The sequence below is a fragment of the Patagioenas fasciata genome, chromosome 16 (genome assembly GCF_037038585.1).
Source record: "Patagioenas fasciata isolate bPatFas1 chromosome 16, bPatFas1.hap1, whole genome shotgun sequence".
In the NCBI taxonomy this organism is placed as follows: domain Eukaryota; kingdom Metazoa; phylum Chordata; class Aves; order Columbiformes; family Columbidae; genus Patagioenas; species Patagioenas fasciata.
In genome coordinates this window covers 10,585,853-10,603,467 of record NC_092535.1, presented here as the reverse complement: position 1 = coordinate 10,603,467, position 17,615 = coordinate 10,585,853, and the positions used below count along the sequence as shown (strand labels likewise).

General features: G+C 51.7%; 1 long non-coding RNA gene across 2 annotated transcripts; it reads left to right on the top strand.

Annotated features, from left to right (window-relative positions):
• LOC139829209 (uncharacterized) lies at positions 1 to 13,953 on the top strand. 2 transcript variants are annotated; one of them, XR_011741593.1, is made up of 6 exons: positions 1 to 213; positions 1,417 to 1,527; positions 5,723 to 5,836; positions 6,319 to 6,464; positions 11,866 to 11,914; positions 12,152 to 13,953. It is a non-coding gene; the product is annotated as an uncharacterized lncRNA (long non-coding RNA). The 2 variants fall into 2 exon arrangements; XR_011741592.1 differs by lacking the exon at positions 1 to 213 and adding an exon at positions 795 to 927.
• The last annotated feature ends 3,662 nt before the right edge of the window (positions 13,954 to 17,615 follow it).

The following is a 17,615-nucleotide window of genomic DNA, read 5'->3' as shown; positions in this document are numbered from 1 at the left end:
TGCCAGAGAGAGTCCAGCGAGGGAGCTGCAGCCAGTTTCTGCTCCCTCGGTGCCTTCTGGCTCGGGAACAGACCAGAATTGCCCAAGCAAGGGGAGCAGGCAAGAGCTGTGAGTGTGAGCGCTGCCCTGCGCTGACGGGCCAGCCTTGCTGGGCAGCTCGCAGGTACCGAGGGGAAGTGTATAGAAAACCAGAGGTGCCGTGGTGCGACTGGGGTGAGTGTGCAGGTGAAGCAGCAGCTGGAGCTGGGCCAGCTGAAACCACTGGCAGCATTTTCTGTGCTGTGTCTGCCCCTTCTCCTCCTGAACACACCGCTGAGGATGCAGCCGCTGCTGGCAGGAGGCCGGTAAAGGCCGGATGGTGACTTTTATGGATGTGCAAACCCTTGTTGTTTGGGTGGCATCTGTCCTAACTCATCGGCAAACGGGCTCTGCAGGGGGACGCCTGGAAGGTTTTCCCGCGGGCGCCGCTCTCCCGTCCCCGGGTGGCTCCGGCGGGGCCGCTGGCGGGGGGGGGCTGTGACGGGCACGGCGGTGTCGCAGGCTGGGGGTGTCACAGGCTCGGGGTGTCGCAGGCTGGGGGTGTCACAGGCTGGGGGGGGTCACAGGCTGGGGGGGTCACAGGCTGGAGGTGTCAACACGCGCCGGGCTCTGCAGCATCTCCCGCCCGCGCCGCCGTCACCGGGCCTGGAGCGCCACCTAGCGGAGCGCGAAGGGACCTGTCCGGGGCGGGGAGGGAACGGGGGAGGGAACGGGGGCGGGAACGGGCGGGGCAGGCAGCCCCGGCGGCGGGAACGCGCAGCCCCGGCGGCGGGAACGCGCAGCCCCGGCAGCGGATCGGGCCGCGCATTGCCGAGGTTGTTTTGTGGAGCAGAGAGGAGCTGCCCACCGTACGGTGGCGCTGGTGGCTTCTTCGCACCAGGGACACGGGTGAGCGCCAGTGGCTGGTAGGGACCCCTCGTTCCTCGGTACCGGCAGGTCTTGGCCGGCTGCTCGTGCCCGGCAGGGACCTTTCACAGGAGAGCAGGAGCTGAATACAAACACAGCAGGGACTTGTCTGTGTGCCGCCTCCAAATACCCTGGCCAGGGATTTAGATCTTTCAAAGGCCGCCCTATGGTAATGGGCACTATCGTGTTGCAGATGCTCTTTATCTTCCCCAAACAGCATCCAGACTTCCCTACAGAATTAGTCTCTTAATACAAGCTTCTGTTCAGAGTCCCAGCAGCCTTGACCTAGCTATGCCGATCCAGGTGGCCACTAGGTTGCCTGATACGTCACGTTTAAGGTGGTGTTTCTGTAAGGTATCGCACTCCTGCAGTGCTGAATCCTCAGGGACGCGCTGGTCCTGTGGCTGTACCAGCTCGTGGAGTTTCACTAGAGTCTGTGAACTAACTCACAGTTTCTCCCTCCTCCCCCAGATCATGATACAGGGGAAAAAGAACTTTCTTCAGATGAGCCCCAAGCGTTGGTTTGTCTCCAGGAAAGGACCAAATCCTGTTCTTGATGGTCTTCAGTCCTGTCACACTAAGGTGAGATCAGAAGAGGCTTCAAAGCGCCTTTTTCCTTTTGCAAGGTTTGTCTTTGGGCAGCTACACTGACGTTACTACAGAAAGATGCAGCTTTATTCAAGCCAATACCAAGGCAAAACTAATAACCATTTTTCAAGACAATTTGGTAACCCATCCAAATCCAAACCTTGCTAGCAATTTACAGCTTTTTTCATACTGACAGCCCTTCTGCCTTGACAAAACAAGATGACTAACAGATGTTGAAGGTATCTTGGGGAACACTCCCAAGAACTGTACATTAGAACTGTTTATATTTTTCCTCTAATGTACACATCCATCATGGGGACATATGGCCACATATCTCAAAACACATTTAAAGGTGCCACATCCTACTGAACTGACATTAATTGATTCATGTTTACACCAAATCCACACTAACATTATCAAGGTCACTGTGACCCTAAGAGGATCTTAGCAGGAACCCTAGCATGGGAGCAGCCTAAACTCACAAGTGTCTGATTAAAACATCAGCACCCCTCGATACCAGAACCTTCCCATCACTCAGTCCAGAGAGTCTTGCCCTGCCTGATATGTAGGGCCGGGGCCTGATTTGGGTGATCAGCTTTAAGTCTGATCCGACATTGTGGATGGGCTGTAAGAATGGCTTCACATGTTCCCATGGACACTGGCCATCCCTGGGATCGGCATTCATAATAAAGATCTGCTTTTCCAGAATGACCTTGCTTAAGGTGTAGCCATTCAGCCAACCGTGCCCACTCCTCTGGTATGCTTTCAGCTACTCTGATTTGGGCTAGAAAGTCAGCTTGTTGGTTCCGTTTGGCAGCGGGGGTTCCATCCTTTGCATGTCCTTTTACCCAGCCCACACTCACAGGTCGTGAGCTGCCTGTCTCTAATAGTCTTTGCCAATCTTCAGCTCTCCACACTCTGGTGCGATTTACTTCCCACTGGTTGGGTTCCCATTGGCATATCCGTTCGGTGGCACCCTTATAGGTTGCATAGGAATCAGTGTAAACCGTGGAGGCTCCTCCTGCTGCTGCTAATAGGAGAGCACGTAGTTCTCCTGTTTGAGCACTGCCTTCCCCCTCCGCTGTTATTCTTTCTCCAATGCTGCTGCCTTGTACTGCCAGTTTGTCCCTACCCAATGGGCTGATGCATCAGTGAACTAGACCTCGTGTGTGTCTGAGTCCTGAGTTAGCTCAGGTGCCTTTTTAATTGGGGAGGGCTTATAAGGCAGGCTCAGCAGGATTGGATCGGCGTTCACAGGTTGTTGAAGTTTTGAAACTTTTACAGAACCCTCTTTCAGTAGTAACAATTGGCTAACTCCCTCTAAATAGGCGTACTATTTTCATACCATTGCTTTCTGTGCCACCCCCTCGGCGGGGGGCGGGGGGATGACCCTTTAAGGATTGAATTTAACTGAGAAAAAGGGCCTTGCACAATAACTTCCTGTGACGTACACAGTTTCTCTGCCTCTTAACTGCTCCGGTAAGTGAGAGAAGCCCCTTTTCTCACTCCGAATGTGATTGTTCAGCTCCCTTAAATGCGGTGGAAGAGAACAACAAAGCTGGCCCTATTGGCCCCCTTTGGAATATACCACAATAGGAAGCATGTTCTGCAAACCTCCATTCCACTCTCGATGGGTCTTATGGATGCAGTGGGCCCAGTTTCTGACAGGCTTTGAGTTCATAGTTTAGAACATTAAGGGTCTCTGTATGTTGTAAGGTCCAATCGCGTTTCTTGTTATTTTGGAATAGGTCATATAGGGCACGGGCAATCACTGAAAATCCTGGGATATGCTTTCTCCAGTACCCTGATGTACCCAACAGGCACTGCAAGTCCACTTTACTGTTTGGGGTGTGCCCCTTGTCTATGGTAGCCAGGACATCATCAGGCACTGCTATGGCTCCCCCTATCCACCAAGCCCCTAGGAATTTGACTTCCTGGCTGGGACCCTGGCCCTTGGACGGTGGAAAATCTAATCCGTTCTGTGTTAATAACGTCCAAAGAGTTTCTGCTACTTGCCCTGCCTGTTCCTTATTGTCTCCACTCACTAGGATGTCGTCTACATATTGATATATGTGAATGCCCGAGGGTACCTGTACAGTGTCCATGAGTGCAGCAAGGGCATTGTCGGCAATAGTAGGAGAGTGTTTGTACCCCTGAGGAAGCCGATTAAAAGTGTATTGCTTCCCTTCCCAGGTAAAAGCAAATTGTGCCTTGTCTTCTTCCCTTAGGGGAATCATGAAGAACGTATGTTTGACGTCTAAGGCAGCCATCCATGGGTGGGCTGCTGCTTGTATTACAGTCACCACAGAGGATATGTTTGGGACGGCAGCTGTTAGGGGTGCGGTGTTATTATTCAGTTTTTGATAATCAATAGTTAGGCGTCATCGCCCATCAGGCTTGCGAACGGGCCAAACTGGAGAATTAGAGGGAGAATGGGTGCGGCTAATTATTTGTCTTTTTTCAAGACCAGTAATAACCTCCGTAATGCTCCTTTTTGCCACATTCGGCAGGGGGTATTGTGGAGTACAGGTTATTGTAGATGCAGGTAGAGCAGGAGCAATTTGCAAAATCCTAATGCCAGTAGTTCCTTTGAGCTGCAATGGTGCAGAGGTAAGTGGCAATATTCTAATACAGGCTGCCTCCGCTCTGTGGCTTCCAAAGCTCCAAATCCATTAGGTAAGCACCACCGTCTACCTGCCAAAATATCAAATCTCAATATGTTTGCCTTACAAGGACTCAGGGCAACTTCCACTGCCATCATCCGCTTCTCCCCAGGCAGCAAAAGGTGGGTTTGAGCTAAAGGACATCTCTCTGCTATACCCGTTACCCCTACTATATTGATGGCTTTCCTTGATGGTTTAATCCCAAGTTTGTCAGCTTACCGCCTGTTCAAAACACTGATTTGTGTGCCTGTGTCGATTAGAAATTTCACACTTATCCGCCTTGAACCAACGGGAATATGTATGTATGGTTCCTTATCACTGGACCATTGGCAAGAAAATACAAAGCGGGTTGGGCGGCCCTGGTTCCAATCCGCTTCTACTAGTTTTTTGTCTCCTTTGACTCCCTTTGTGAGGATACGAAAGGGTTAATGTTTTGTTTGTCCTCAGGGAGGAGGGCGGTTACCGGTGCCTCCTCTCTGATTTTCCCTCTAAATATTCCACCAGCTCCCGTGTATGCTCAGTGGGAAGCTCATATAGCAGCGTCCGAGGCACCCCCATTGCAAGCGCACGGCGCCAGGGGCTGCTCCGCGCACGCTGCTGCTCTGACCTCACCGGCAGCCAAACGCTCCGGTTTCTGGGACGGGGGAGCGGCCTCGGAAGAGGCTCGGCTCGGCTCGGCTCGGCTCGGCTCGTCTTCCGAACCGTCCGGCTCCTTCAGGGGCTGCCGCTCGGGTCTACACCACCAGCCCAGTAAGCTACACGGGATGTGATGGACTGAGTACCGTCCGGACCATCACTTAAACATACCCTGGGCCCCAGAAGCCTGTGGCCTCGTCCTTACTCAATAATATTCTATCACCGCGGTAAGTGAAACGCGCCAAAGATATTCAGTCTCCGTCTCGCCCGGCTTGCGTGAGAATCTAGTTTGTAAATCTCCTAGCTCCCATCCTGAACGTGGCGTGCTGTGGGGAGCCGTGCGTGGATTTTTGCCTCGTCCCTTCGTATGTGTTTCAGTTCTAATAAGAGGACGCACGTCCTTTGTTTCTACTCCCCCTTCATGAACACTGTTTTCAGAATCAGTATCTTTGCCGAGAACCGGGGGTGCCGAGAGGCACACCTGAACTTGGGGACGCTAGGGGGAGCTCTTGTATTAAGTAACAAAACCTCAAGTTTTTGTTCCAAAAAAACCAAGTGTCTGTTCTAACAAGCCGAATCTCTGTTCTAAAAAATCCGATCGTGTGCTTTGCCGCAGAAGGTCCTGCTTTAGAGATTCAGACTGTTCGCTTTGCCCCATCTGACAACAACAGCCCAGGCAGGGGCTGTTCGGAATCCTGCAGCTGCAGGTGCATCAGGGGAAGGTGCAAGTAGAACCTGAGCGTGCCAAAGCCAGTGTCAGCCTCCACAGTATGCCTGGACAATGGACACATGGGCTTTTTTGGGTGCCTATGACCACCCACAGCCCCCTCAGCCTTCTCTGCTCTGCAGGACACTAAATGCCTCTTTTTCCTTCTTTCTTTCCTCCCAAGTGAAGTGCAGCGAGCTGCAAACAATTAAAACGGAACTGACACAAATCAAATCCAACATTGATGCTCTCCTGGGCCGACTGGAGCAGGTCGCTGAAGAGTAGAAGTTGTCCACAGGTCAGTTGGACACTCATCAATGCGTGGAAATGGGCAATGAGCACGGGGATGTGCCCTGCAGAGCTGGCCAGGAAACCACTGCAGCTTAGAGCATCCTCCAGGCTCTGGCAGGGAAGTGTCAACCCTCAACTCCCAGGGTGGAATCACAGGCCAAAATTACGTGCCAAAATTCCCTAGATTATAATGAGATTTTATTTTCCTTTTGTCATATCGTTTGTATTCTTTTTAGTTTGCATTTTTGTTTTATTATTCTGTTCTATCTTCCTCCCACGCTCCGGAGCTCTGCAGAACAATGACCTGCTCTGCCCTCTCTGGGGCTGCTTTCAGGCAGCTTTGTCAAAGTCAGCAAAATTTTCCATTGCAGAGAAAGAACTTAGATCCATTATTTACCTGCTAACTGAATTTGGGGGCCCACTGCATTAGTGTCACCAGGCTCCAGACATTGTCCCCCCATCCCTTGACCCTCGGCTCTTCTCTGTCAGAGGTATGGAAGAAGGTGGACAGCAGCAAAAGCGAAATCTCGCAGGAAGACACAGCGTCAGAGGCCGAGGTCACCACGGAGGAGCCGCTGAATGGGGACGAGGGGGAGGAAGAGGGTCTCACACGGGATGAGTGTGAAGATGAAGTGGTAAGAGAGGTTGGGTAACACATCCCTCCAGCGGAGGGAGTTCAGTAATGGACCACTGGAACTTATTCCTCAAAAGAAATTGTTGTGCTTAAATCCCATGATTGTTCACAGCTTGTTCTAAGTGTTCTGCTGCCTGCAGAAACATTGACCTGGCAAATGCATGTGGACACACCAAAGAAAAATGGTTGACTCTTGAAATTCTGACCACATTTAGCCTTGATTTCACAACTCTTAATGAATGGTTAACACGAGTTGTTCTGCTCCCGAGCGATTCTGAGATGGATTGAAACGTATGGCAAAGGCGGACCATGTTCTATTAACTGCACTTTCCTACCAACCTGCCTTTGCAGTGTCGTTTTGTCTGGACAGACATCACATGGCACAAACCGGCTTAGAAGGTCTGGGCAAGGCAGGACCGCAGGACCTTGCTTGGACCGCTGTGCGTGGGGCTGTACATCCCTGGCGAGGGCAGTGCTTGAGCATCAGCATCCCTTTGTTCTTCTTCCTCACCCTGTCATTGCTGGGGTGACCACACCGCCGTGCACAAGCACAGCACCCTTCCCGTGCCAAAAACCTCCTCAAACTCAAACCACTGCCCAGGTTGTTTGTGCTTTTCTGCTCTGCCCCACCATAGTCATGATGGATGAGGGATCTGAATGGGGTCTTTAAGGTGTTTCAGTTTCTGGGGCCTCATAGGTGAAGTCTATGACCTCTGCTAAGACTAAGAGGTGATGAAGGGGAGACATCATAACACGTGCTATAAAGAAGAAAGGCAAAAGCTGGTCTCCATCTCTGTGTCCATTAGGATAAAGAAGGCCAGGTCTGAATTCCATCAGGGCAACACATGGTAGAAATTAGGGGGAAACTTGCTGATACTAATGATCATAAAGCAGCACACAGCCTGTCAACAAAAAAATGTGGACTTTTCTGCCATTAGTGGGAGAAGAGAGCAGAGTGAACAGACATCTGCTGGCAATGATTTGAGAAGAGCTGGTCCTTATTAGGAGCAGATGAACAAGATGACTATTTCAGGTCCCTTCAATCTCTATTTTCTGTAACTCCCTGGTCCTAAAGTATCACTGAGATCAGAAACATTTTACTGTCAACATCAGACAGGCTCACGTGTGCTCTGCATGGGGCAAGTCAATGTCTGCAGCTCATCTGCAGGGATGTTCTCTTAAACACTGCAGGGCGACTCAGAAAAGCCATTCATCATATTTTGCTCCTGCCTTTACAACACTGAGGAGTTTTCAAGCCTTCCAATTCCTGGGGAGCAACTCCTTTATCTCACAGCTTACACATGTCAGTGTGGCCTTCATCACCTGCTGTCCATGGACATGGTGCCCACACCAGTCCCCAGAAACATTATCTACCCTTGGCTCTGGTGTCATGGTAGCAGAGGCAGAAGTCACTCAGACAGATCTCATCTAATAGTTTATTGAGTTCTAATCAGTAAATTTAGGTATGTAAAATATTTAATAAGTACAGATGAGTTGGCAATCAATACTCTGCTGTTTACTATACTTGAAGTTAGTATGGGATACGAAGATTATCACGTAAGCTTACTATGCATATCTTAAAAGTTACATGCGTGCAAAAAAAAGTCACTTGCAAACCCCTTGGTGTCTGGTGTCAGGTAAGGGATCTCTGAGCCTTGACAGACGTCCCTATTCAAGGGGGAATGGCCACCGTGCAGCCAGGTCACCAGCCTTGACAGCTGCAGATATTTATAGCATAAAGTGGCTGATTTGCAGTTAGATTTTGTACTGTGTTAATGCAGTTTCAGATGCTTATCAGCCCAGACTCCAGCGAAACCATTTCTTTGTGGGTTTGGTGCTGAGTTCTCACTGATAGCCTCACACAATAGAACTAACTGGTTAGACCTACGTGCTGAGCATCTGCCAAAGTTCAGTTAGTTCAGACAGGAGGAGAGCATCTGTCACGAGTGGGAACGGCGTCATTTATGCAAGGCGGGAACCAGACCTGCTCACGCTTGGGCAGTACCCAGCACAGAGGCTTCCCTGCCATGAACCTCTTCCCTGTGGTGATAAGTGGGGAAGATCCGGGTGGACTTGGGGGTCTAGGTCCCACTTGCATGCTGTAGACAGCCGTAGGACATCTCCTGGGGAGCAGCAGGGCTGAGCATCCCTGTTCATAGCGGAGTTCACTGAACCAGAGCTCTCCTGCTACGGCCAAGCAGGGTGATGCTTGACAGAAATGTCAACCCCAGCTGGGCCCAGGGGGAGCATTTTAGACCCCAAGGGAGTCAGGGACACAACTTCCATTGAAAATCAACAGGGGCTGAGCAGATATGTCCTTTCATACCCACTTCCAGAGCAAAGTTGTCTGCCCTGGTGTTGTGCACTAATCTCTGCTTGACCTTGGTGAAGTTTCCAACATCACCTGGGGAAATCAAGTCCAAACTACACGCTGCAGCACACAGGGAGCAGGATGAAGGGATCCCCCCCTCCCAGCATGAGTTCGTGCCCTTTTCAGACAGGATGGGCAGCAAAGGAGTGCTGTGGAGGAAGGATCAAGTAGGTGATGCTTCCTTCCCCAGGCTCTGCCACTAGGCTTAGGAACCTGGGAGGCCAGAAAACAGACCTGACTAGTGAGAACGAGGAAGAAAAAGAAGCACTGGGCACCTTGGCCTTTTCCATGTGCTTTGTCACCGGGTCCCTTGCTCCCCTGCGCCACTGAGCAGTGAGCTTATGCTTTCCTTGGCCTTCCTTATGCTGCTGGTGGACCTGCAGATGCTCCTCTCACTCCATCACTGCAGAGGTGGGATGGCTCTGTATTTCTCCTGGGTGGCTCAGCTCTGTTTTCCATCTTCTGGGTTCTGCCATTTCATGTAGGAAAAAATCTCAGTTGGGAGCTTGCTGTTCATCCACACTGACCTCCGGCCATGCCTGCCCAGCTGTCACCAGAACGGGCCATTCTTGTGCTCCAAGGCAGGTGTCCTTGAGGATGACCCAGCTGCCTTGGCCTCCAGAGCACTCTCCTATGGGATTTTGCCAAGCAGATCCCTGAACAACACAAAATCTGCTCTTAAATTCAGGGTTTTGGTCCTGCTCTTTACCTTGGTCACTTCTCTCAGGATATTCAGCTTCACAATCTCATGGTCACTGCAGCCAAGACTTCTCTCAGTCTTCACATCTTGGACCTGTTCTTCCTTGGTCATCAGTAACAGCCCAGAAGAACGTCTCCCCTGGTCAGCTTGTCAGTCAGTTGAGTCATGAAGTTGTTCTTGACACTCTTCAGAAATCTCCTGGGTTGCTTGCAGCCAGTCCTGCTGCCCTCCCACCAGACACCAGGGTGGTTGAGGTGCCCAGGAGTTCAGGGGTCTGTGATCAGGAGGTTTCTCCAGCCATGCAGAGGAGAATTCCTATGAGGTGGGCTGTACCAGGTGCCTGCACTGGTGTCACCTGTGTTCATCTGTCCCCTGATCATAGAGTCACAGAATGTCAGGGAGTGGAAGGGACCTGGAAAGCTCATCCAGTGCAATCCCCCCACGGAGCAGGAACACCCAGCTGAGGTTCCACAGGAAGGTGTCCAGGCGGGTTTGAATGTCTGCAGAGAAGGAGACTCCACAACCTCCCTGGGCAGCCTGGGCCAGGCTCTGCCACCCTCACCAGGAAGAAGTTTCTTCTCATATTCAAGTGGAACCCTTTGTGTTCCAGTTTGAACTCATTACGCCTTGTCCTGTCATTGACTGTCACAGAGAAGAGCCTGGCTCCATCCTCCTGACACTCCCCCTTTCCATATTGATCCCCATGAATGAGTCCCCCCTCAGTCTCCTCTTCTCCAGCTCCAGAGCCCCAGCTCCCTCAGCCTTTCCTCACACGGGAGATGCTCCACTCCCTTCAGCATCTTGGTGGCTGCGCTGGACTCTCTCCAGCAGTTCCCTGTCCTTCTGGAACTGAGGGGCCACAACTGGACACAATATTCCAGGTGTGGTCTCACCAGGGCAGAGCAAAGGGGCAGAACCTCTCTCAACCTACTAACCACCCTACTACTAATACCTCCTCACCCACAAGCTCTCAGCTGAGTCATCACCCATTCCAAGGCACATCCCAGTGCATCTGGGCTATTCCTTTGCCCACAGCACGTTCCAGCTCACCCAGGTTTCCTGAAGAGCCTGTTCCCAGGGTGCTACCTGCTCTGTAATTGCAGAGAAGGAGCCTTTGTTCTGTTGCCAGAAGTCCCAAGCCTCCAGACTCCCCTCTCCTGGGAGGCTCCATCCAGAACTCCTTGCAGCACAGTCTCCAGCTGCCCCTTCTTCATGCTTTGCAGTCCCGAGGCTTTTCCCCTGGAGGTCTTTGCAAAGACCCTCTTGGTCTCCCTGACTATAAAAATCTCTTTACCCCGCCCCCCCGTGCCAGCCCGCTGCTGACCACATTGGGACTGGGCTCCCTTGCTTTTCCTTTCAGATTACCTGGCATCCCCTGCAGACATCTCCTGGATTCCCATCTCTCACATATTTACTACACAATTTGGCCTATGCAGGAGATAAAATGCTACTAATTCTTCTCTCAATGGTGCTGCATTGCAGAACGGCAACTTTCACATGCTGTGCTTTCAAACTGCTCTTGCAGGGGAAGTGGTTTGGCGCACCAGCAGTATTACTGTGGCCTTTGGAGTGATGAATATTATGAGTGTTATCATTCCGAGTGATGAGTTCTGCTGCAAACTGGGACCAGTTTCTGTTTCCAACAGCAGAGTCATTACATTGTGCATGATTTGCCATTGCGGACAGACTGCACCTCAGCATTTGTGAGCAGCCGCAGTAACACAGGAATGCCTGTTCCCTGCTCCGGGCCATTCCTAGGTCCCAAATTAACTTTTCACAGTGCTACAAGAAGGTGTGAGCTGTGCAAGCACATGCAGTAAATATTATGAAAGCGCTAAACAAGGACTTAACTTGGCCCTGCAGAAATTCGGCAGCCAGTCTAAGCATGGCAACTCGTGCCATGGGCTCAAGACCTTGCCTGGGACCTGCCCACTGGAGATGCTGACGCTGGTGTAGCCCAGATCAGACACCTGACTTTACACCAGGTAACATGGGCTGAGTTTCTTCCCAGTCCCTTTGAGGTTCATCAGGAGCCAGACTTTAAAGTGCAAGAGGGAATCACACATGCTGGGTCTATTTGGCAAAACCCTGCCAGAATAAGGAGCCAGAGGAGATTTTTGGGTTTGCCTGGGACATGTCTACCAGAAGACACATCCAGTGTCCCCGTGAGGTGTGGTTTGTAGCTCGTCCACCACGCTGAGCAATCTGCCCCTGCAAGCTGTCCCCCCCCCGCAGTGACAGCTGCTCACCACATGCCGGTGTCACGGTGTCCCAGGCAGGGCAGGGGGCACACGTGGTGATTTACTATTTCTGGTTCCCTTGTCCCTCCAGGAGAACAGCCGTTACACAGACGTGGAGGATGCCAGACTACAGTAACCAGGTACAGCTCACACACTGCTTTTTGGAGGCTGATCCTGAGCAAAAGCTGCCATTCCGTGCATGTTGGGGTCAGGGGGGTGCTGTTTCGGGAGATGCTGTTTTCCATTGATCCTCTGTGTTTTCCTAGCACTGAGCGTGGCCACTGATCAGCCCCTCCCTCACTTTCCTAAATCACAAATCTTTGAAGTTCAAGGAAAATTATGTACCTTTTTTTCCACCTTCTCCGTCTCCTCTCCAGAAGAGCAGTGAGCAACCACGTGAGGAAAGCACGAGGCTAAACCTGTCCTGGCACGGTGAGCAAGACAAGCTGAATCGAAGTGCTGCTCTCATCTCTGCCTGGCATTCAAAAGGAGAAACCCAGCCCGACATCTTCCACCTGTCTGTAAAGCAAAGACAAAAGTCGTCATCCCAGTGAATCCCCACTACCCTGTGCGATGGATTTGGAGCTCTGCAGCAGCGAAGGCAGGAACCGAACCCTGCACAACCCATAACCACCACCGACTGGATAACAGGAGAGTGGTTGTGTCACCAAACGAGTCAGACATGTTACAGAGCTTTTTGTAGGAGAGGAGGGAGAAAAAAGCCTGACCTAATAAAGACATTCTTTCCTGTGCTGGGTGAGAGCCAGAGCATTTGCTGACTGGAGGAAAAGTACTGTCTCAGTTTGGACAATTTGTGTTCTCACTCTAAAGGTCGTGTTGAGGCTGTGGGGTGAGCTCTCCTCCCAGAACGGTCACCTCGTGTCAAGTCTCTTCTGCCCCATGAGCTGCTGTAGGTACCCAGTCACGTCCAGGCGGGAAGGAGTTGGTGCTGGTGCGTGTGCTGTGCTCTTTGCAGCTGCTTGGAGAGAGGGAAGGGGACAGGAGGCTGCCTGCAGGCAAGCAAGTGATCCCGAGCAGGAGGAGCAAAGCATGCGTCATCTTCATTGGTTTGGGCTCCTCCTTCTCTGTTGGGAAACCACTACATAAAGGCAGAGCAAGTCTCTGCGGAGTGAAGGGGTGCCAGCATGTGTGGATTAGACCCTTTTCTTGGCCCAGCAGCTCCCTGGAAGGGATGTGATCCACTCGCTTCTCCAGCCCAGTGCCAGAGACATCGGCCCCTTTCCCAGGGCTCCAGCATCTCCTCGTGCCGCAGCCTGGCTGGGTCTTCACACCAGCCTGGCCTCCTGGAAGAGCGGCACAACAGCTCCTGCTCCTGCATCCCCAGCCTGACGGGTCTGCAGTAGCGAGACTGATAACGGTGAACACCCTGAGCACGATGCATGTGGGCGTGCAAGCGCCTCCCCTTCCTGCCCAAATTGTGGCTGCTTTTGACCTGTGCCAGGTCCTGCGAGCAGAGGGCGGCAGCAGCCAGCATGCCACTTGGCGTGGGAACCCCCTTACACCACAACACCCAGGAAGGCTCTTGGCCTTTTCTCTTCTTGTTCCTTCCTCCTTCATGGGTTTATGCATTTTTTCAGAGTTCAGGGGTGGATGGGACTGAGACTCACGTAGCACTTTATTCAGATCAGGTGTGTCCTGCCCATCTCCTCTCTTCCACTCCAAAACACACACATCAGTGCTTTGAATCCATAACAGTGTCCACACCTCCTCGGTCAAACTCTCCCACAAACCGTGTGGCCCCCCCACGTCTATAGGGTGTTCTGAAAGGGGACTCCAGCTTTCTGCTCCAGCGCTCAAAGCCAGACCTTGTCTACGGCATCGCTCCTTGAGGGGTGGAGGGGAAAACAGGTCCCAGGGCAACGCTTGCCTCCCCGAGGGCCGTCCTGGAGCAAGCATGGCTCTTGAAGCACAAGGTTTTATTTGCATTTCTTAGTTTCAAATAATTCATGTGGGATTAAAGGGATAACTGTGCTTTCCCCTCCCTTTTTCTGGTTCCTGTACAATTGATCCATTGTGTTGTACTGAGCCACTGTAGAGCTGTTTTCTAGGCTTTGAGAGATGAGCTGCAGTTTTTGCTATGAACTGACTGTGATGCTGATGTTTGGCAGAAAGGTGACCTTGTACATACAGTCCTGTATAGTAAAAGAAAGAAATCTGATTTTCTTGCGCTCTCTTTTCTCTCTGTTATACATCCGTATAACACACACTTTTTTTCTCTATTTCAGACAAGTAATTCTTTCCCTTCCTAAGCATCATCTCTGCCCACAGGATTTGATTTCCCATACACAATGTATGTCGCACTGAGCTGAGTAAAATACCTGGATTCACAGGGGGTCTGGGACTTTTCCTCAGGAGGCCTGGAAGCACTTTTAATGCAGGAGAGCTGGGGAGAAATCCAGACCTTTAATCTCTGGACTTTGCACTGGTCCAGCTCATAAGAGACTGGAAAAATGAGGCTGCTGTTCCAGTTTGCACAAACCGACAGTGCTAATAAATGCTCTTTAAGCACAGTGTCTTCTGGCCGTGTCCCCAGTTCCCTCCTCAGCAGAGAAAAGCTCACACCATGTTACCAACCATGCACATGTTCGCTGGAGTAACCGTCCAACCCTGGGACGTGTGGCACCTGAGCTGTGTCTGGAGGGCACCAGTGACCACAAGCCCTTTCAGTGCTTTTTAAGTTTCCAGTCCCAGAAAGCTGGGTGCTGAGCCTGGCCTGAGCCATCATCCAGCACTGGAGGGCACAGCTGCCTGTTTCATCTGTTCAAGTTCATGGTGAGCCTGGGGATGTTTGAGCATCTGTCCATCCGTCCATCCATCCATCCATCCATCCATCCATCCATCCATCCATCCTTCATCAGTCACCAGTTCAAGGTGAGGAAAGCAGCGAGGTCAAACAGATGGTTGGATATCTTTGCAGCTGGGAAGAAGGAGGAGAGATTGAAGGGTGGGGAGCAGAAGAAAAAAAACAAATCAAAGCATTTGGCTATCGAGGTCAAACTCAGCCTGGCCTTAGGCCCGTTGAGCTGCATACCTGGGCTGTGCCCAGGGCTCGGTGCCCCGGAGGCAGGCAGAGCATCCCCCTGCACCATCCCCACCCAGCCCCTGCCTCCCCCAAACGCTCAGCCTGGCACTGGGTAATGGCAGGACCGTGCAGCTCATCAGTTTGAGGCCACCAGAGCATGGTGGAGGTCTCCGGGCAAACAACTGTTCTGACCTTGTTAATTCATAGAATACAATCGTTTCGGTTGGCAGAGACCCTCAGGATCACCGAGTCCAACCATAATCTAACCTGACTCTGGCACTAACCCATGTTCCTAGGAACCTCATCTCCGCATCTGTCCAGCCCTCCAGGGACGGTGACTCCAGCACTGCCCTGGGCAGCCTGTTCCAATGCCCCACAGCCCTTTGGGGAAGAAATTGTTCCCCACATCCAACCTCAACCTCCCCTGGCGCAACTTGAGGCCGTTTCCTCTGCTCCTGGCGCTTGTTCCTGGGGAGCAGAGCCCAACCCCCCCTGGCTCCAAGCTCCTTTCAGGCAGTTCAGAGATCAGAAGGTCTCCCCTCAGCTCCTGTTCTCCAGCTGAATCCCCCAGGTCTCTCAACCACTCCTCATAAGAGGATTCATTATTAATTATCAATTATTAATTATAATTAATTATTTTGGGGGGAGAGTGGGGCAGTTTGGGAGCTCATATGCAGGACCCTGTAGGGTAATGAACTTTGCTTTTGGCTGTAGATGGGGTTTCCATGACATGAGGTCTGGGGTTTTCATATTCATGGAGTTCTGTGTGTGACCACCCACAAAATCTTGGCCTGAGGAGGCGAGGGCTCAGCACAGGGTGGGAAGGGGAACGCACCACCCCTTTCACCCCTTAAGACCATCAAGCAAAGACAAGCAGCAAAGCTTCCTGCTGACTTCCCTGGGTCCATCAAGAGCAGAGCAGAGGAAGAGGAGGTGTCATCCCCAGGCAGGGCGGGGACAGAGAGGGACAGGGGGAAAGGCAGATCTCTCTGTAGAGGCAGGAGGCACAGAGTGATGGAGAAAGAGGCTGGTGAAAGCACACAGGCAAGAGCAGCCAAGGCTGTGGAGGTTTAAGGGCTCCAGAGTGACCATGCACACAGAGCGCAGACAAAGCCGTTGGTGCTGCTTCAGTGCACACCTGATCCCAGTCAGCTCCTGTGCCCCAGCTCCCCCATCCCATCTCTCCAAATGTGAACCCCCACGTGAGATACAGTGTGAGGTGCTGCATGCTCAGAACACATCATCCCCAGCCCGTCATCCTCACCCTCACCCCCAGCCCTGTGCAGGCTCTGGGGCGCAGGGAACAGCAGAAGCCCCAGCACCAAGCTTGTCCTGGTTAACAGAAAGATGTGTGGTCCTCCCCATGGCATTTTGAGTATCCATGACACAAAAAGATCTGTCACATCTCATTAGCTCTTGAATGACTATAAAGGCCCCTGCTTTATGTTCACCCTACATGCATTGTCTCACACATATGCACCCAACTTCCTTTTCCAGGATCCAGTGTCCCCATAGAGCTGCTTCCTGTAAGTTGTCACTGCCCTGCTGGGATGTGGGAATATGGGGGTGGGGCCGCTGCATTCTCCCTGCGCTCCACCCAGGGCAACAGTCAATCCCACATCTGTACACGCTGCAGAAGAGTGATCAGCATCAACCGAGCAACTCAACTGAACACAGTTTCTGTCTGCAAAATGGAAAACAAATGCCTTTGTTAAAGCCTTTCCTCACCACCCACAGAGACCACATCTCATTACCAAGTGTCCCAAACCTCAATTGACTTCTCACATTTGCTGCTCTGCTTGGTGCTGTCCCATCTGCGCTTGGTGGCAATGGCAGTGGGATCTTTGTGGGAAACAAAACCAAAGGTCTCAACCCCCACTGCCTCGCCTGCACCTCTGCAAAGGAAACATCAAGTGTTTGAGGTTCCTGACACACTTTGGGCTTAAATGTGCTGTTCTGGATGGGAAGAGCAGGTGTGGCGCAAGGTTTGGTGCTCTGGTGTTCGGTGTGCTGGCCTCGGCAGTCGTTAGAGCAACAGAGCAGGGTTTCTTCAGAACCAAATCCTCCTTTTATGTGCTTCTGGACATGGAAAGACAATCCATTGGGCCAAAACGCCTGTTATCTTGCATTCAGTTTGAGTCAGAAGATACAACAAAAACCCACACTGGCTTTAATAAATCCTATTGACTTCAATGAGCATCACAGTTAAAGTCTGTGCAGCGGTTTGGAAACACTTCAGTTACTGCAGTTGCCACAGGACCCATTCTCTGGGGAATTTGTAAAAGCCAGTTGCTGACTCTGCAAGAGTTGTCATATCCCTCTTGTGTTGTTCTCCTATTATCTGCAGGAGATTTAGTGACTTATTTTTCCTCTTCCCAAGAAAGTCATGGAAACATTTGGGGATGTGTCAAGCACCCCAAGGCCCCTGATGGTGTTTGTCCATCCTCTGCCAGGAAAACACACCCAGGCCTTGGATGGGGATGGTCCAATGTGAGAAAGAACTCAGCCATTTCCAAAATCCCCTGTGCACGTCTGACAGAGGGGCTTGAGCAGCCATTCCTGCCAGCGCTGCTCAGGTACCCATGGTGGTGGCGTGGGCACGGGCGCGTGTCACCACGGACGCACTCTATCGGTTTAACAAGGAAGTCCAGCACCTTTTTGTTGCCCAGATTTACTTCCTAGCAGGTGGATTGTTTTCTCTGTCAGGTTTGAGAGGGTTCCGCAAACACAATTTCCCACGCATCCCAGCTTCCACCGCCTCCCTGGGCTCCTGGTCCCAGTGATCCACCCAAACTAGT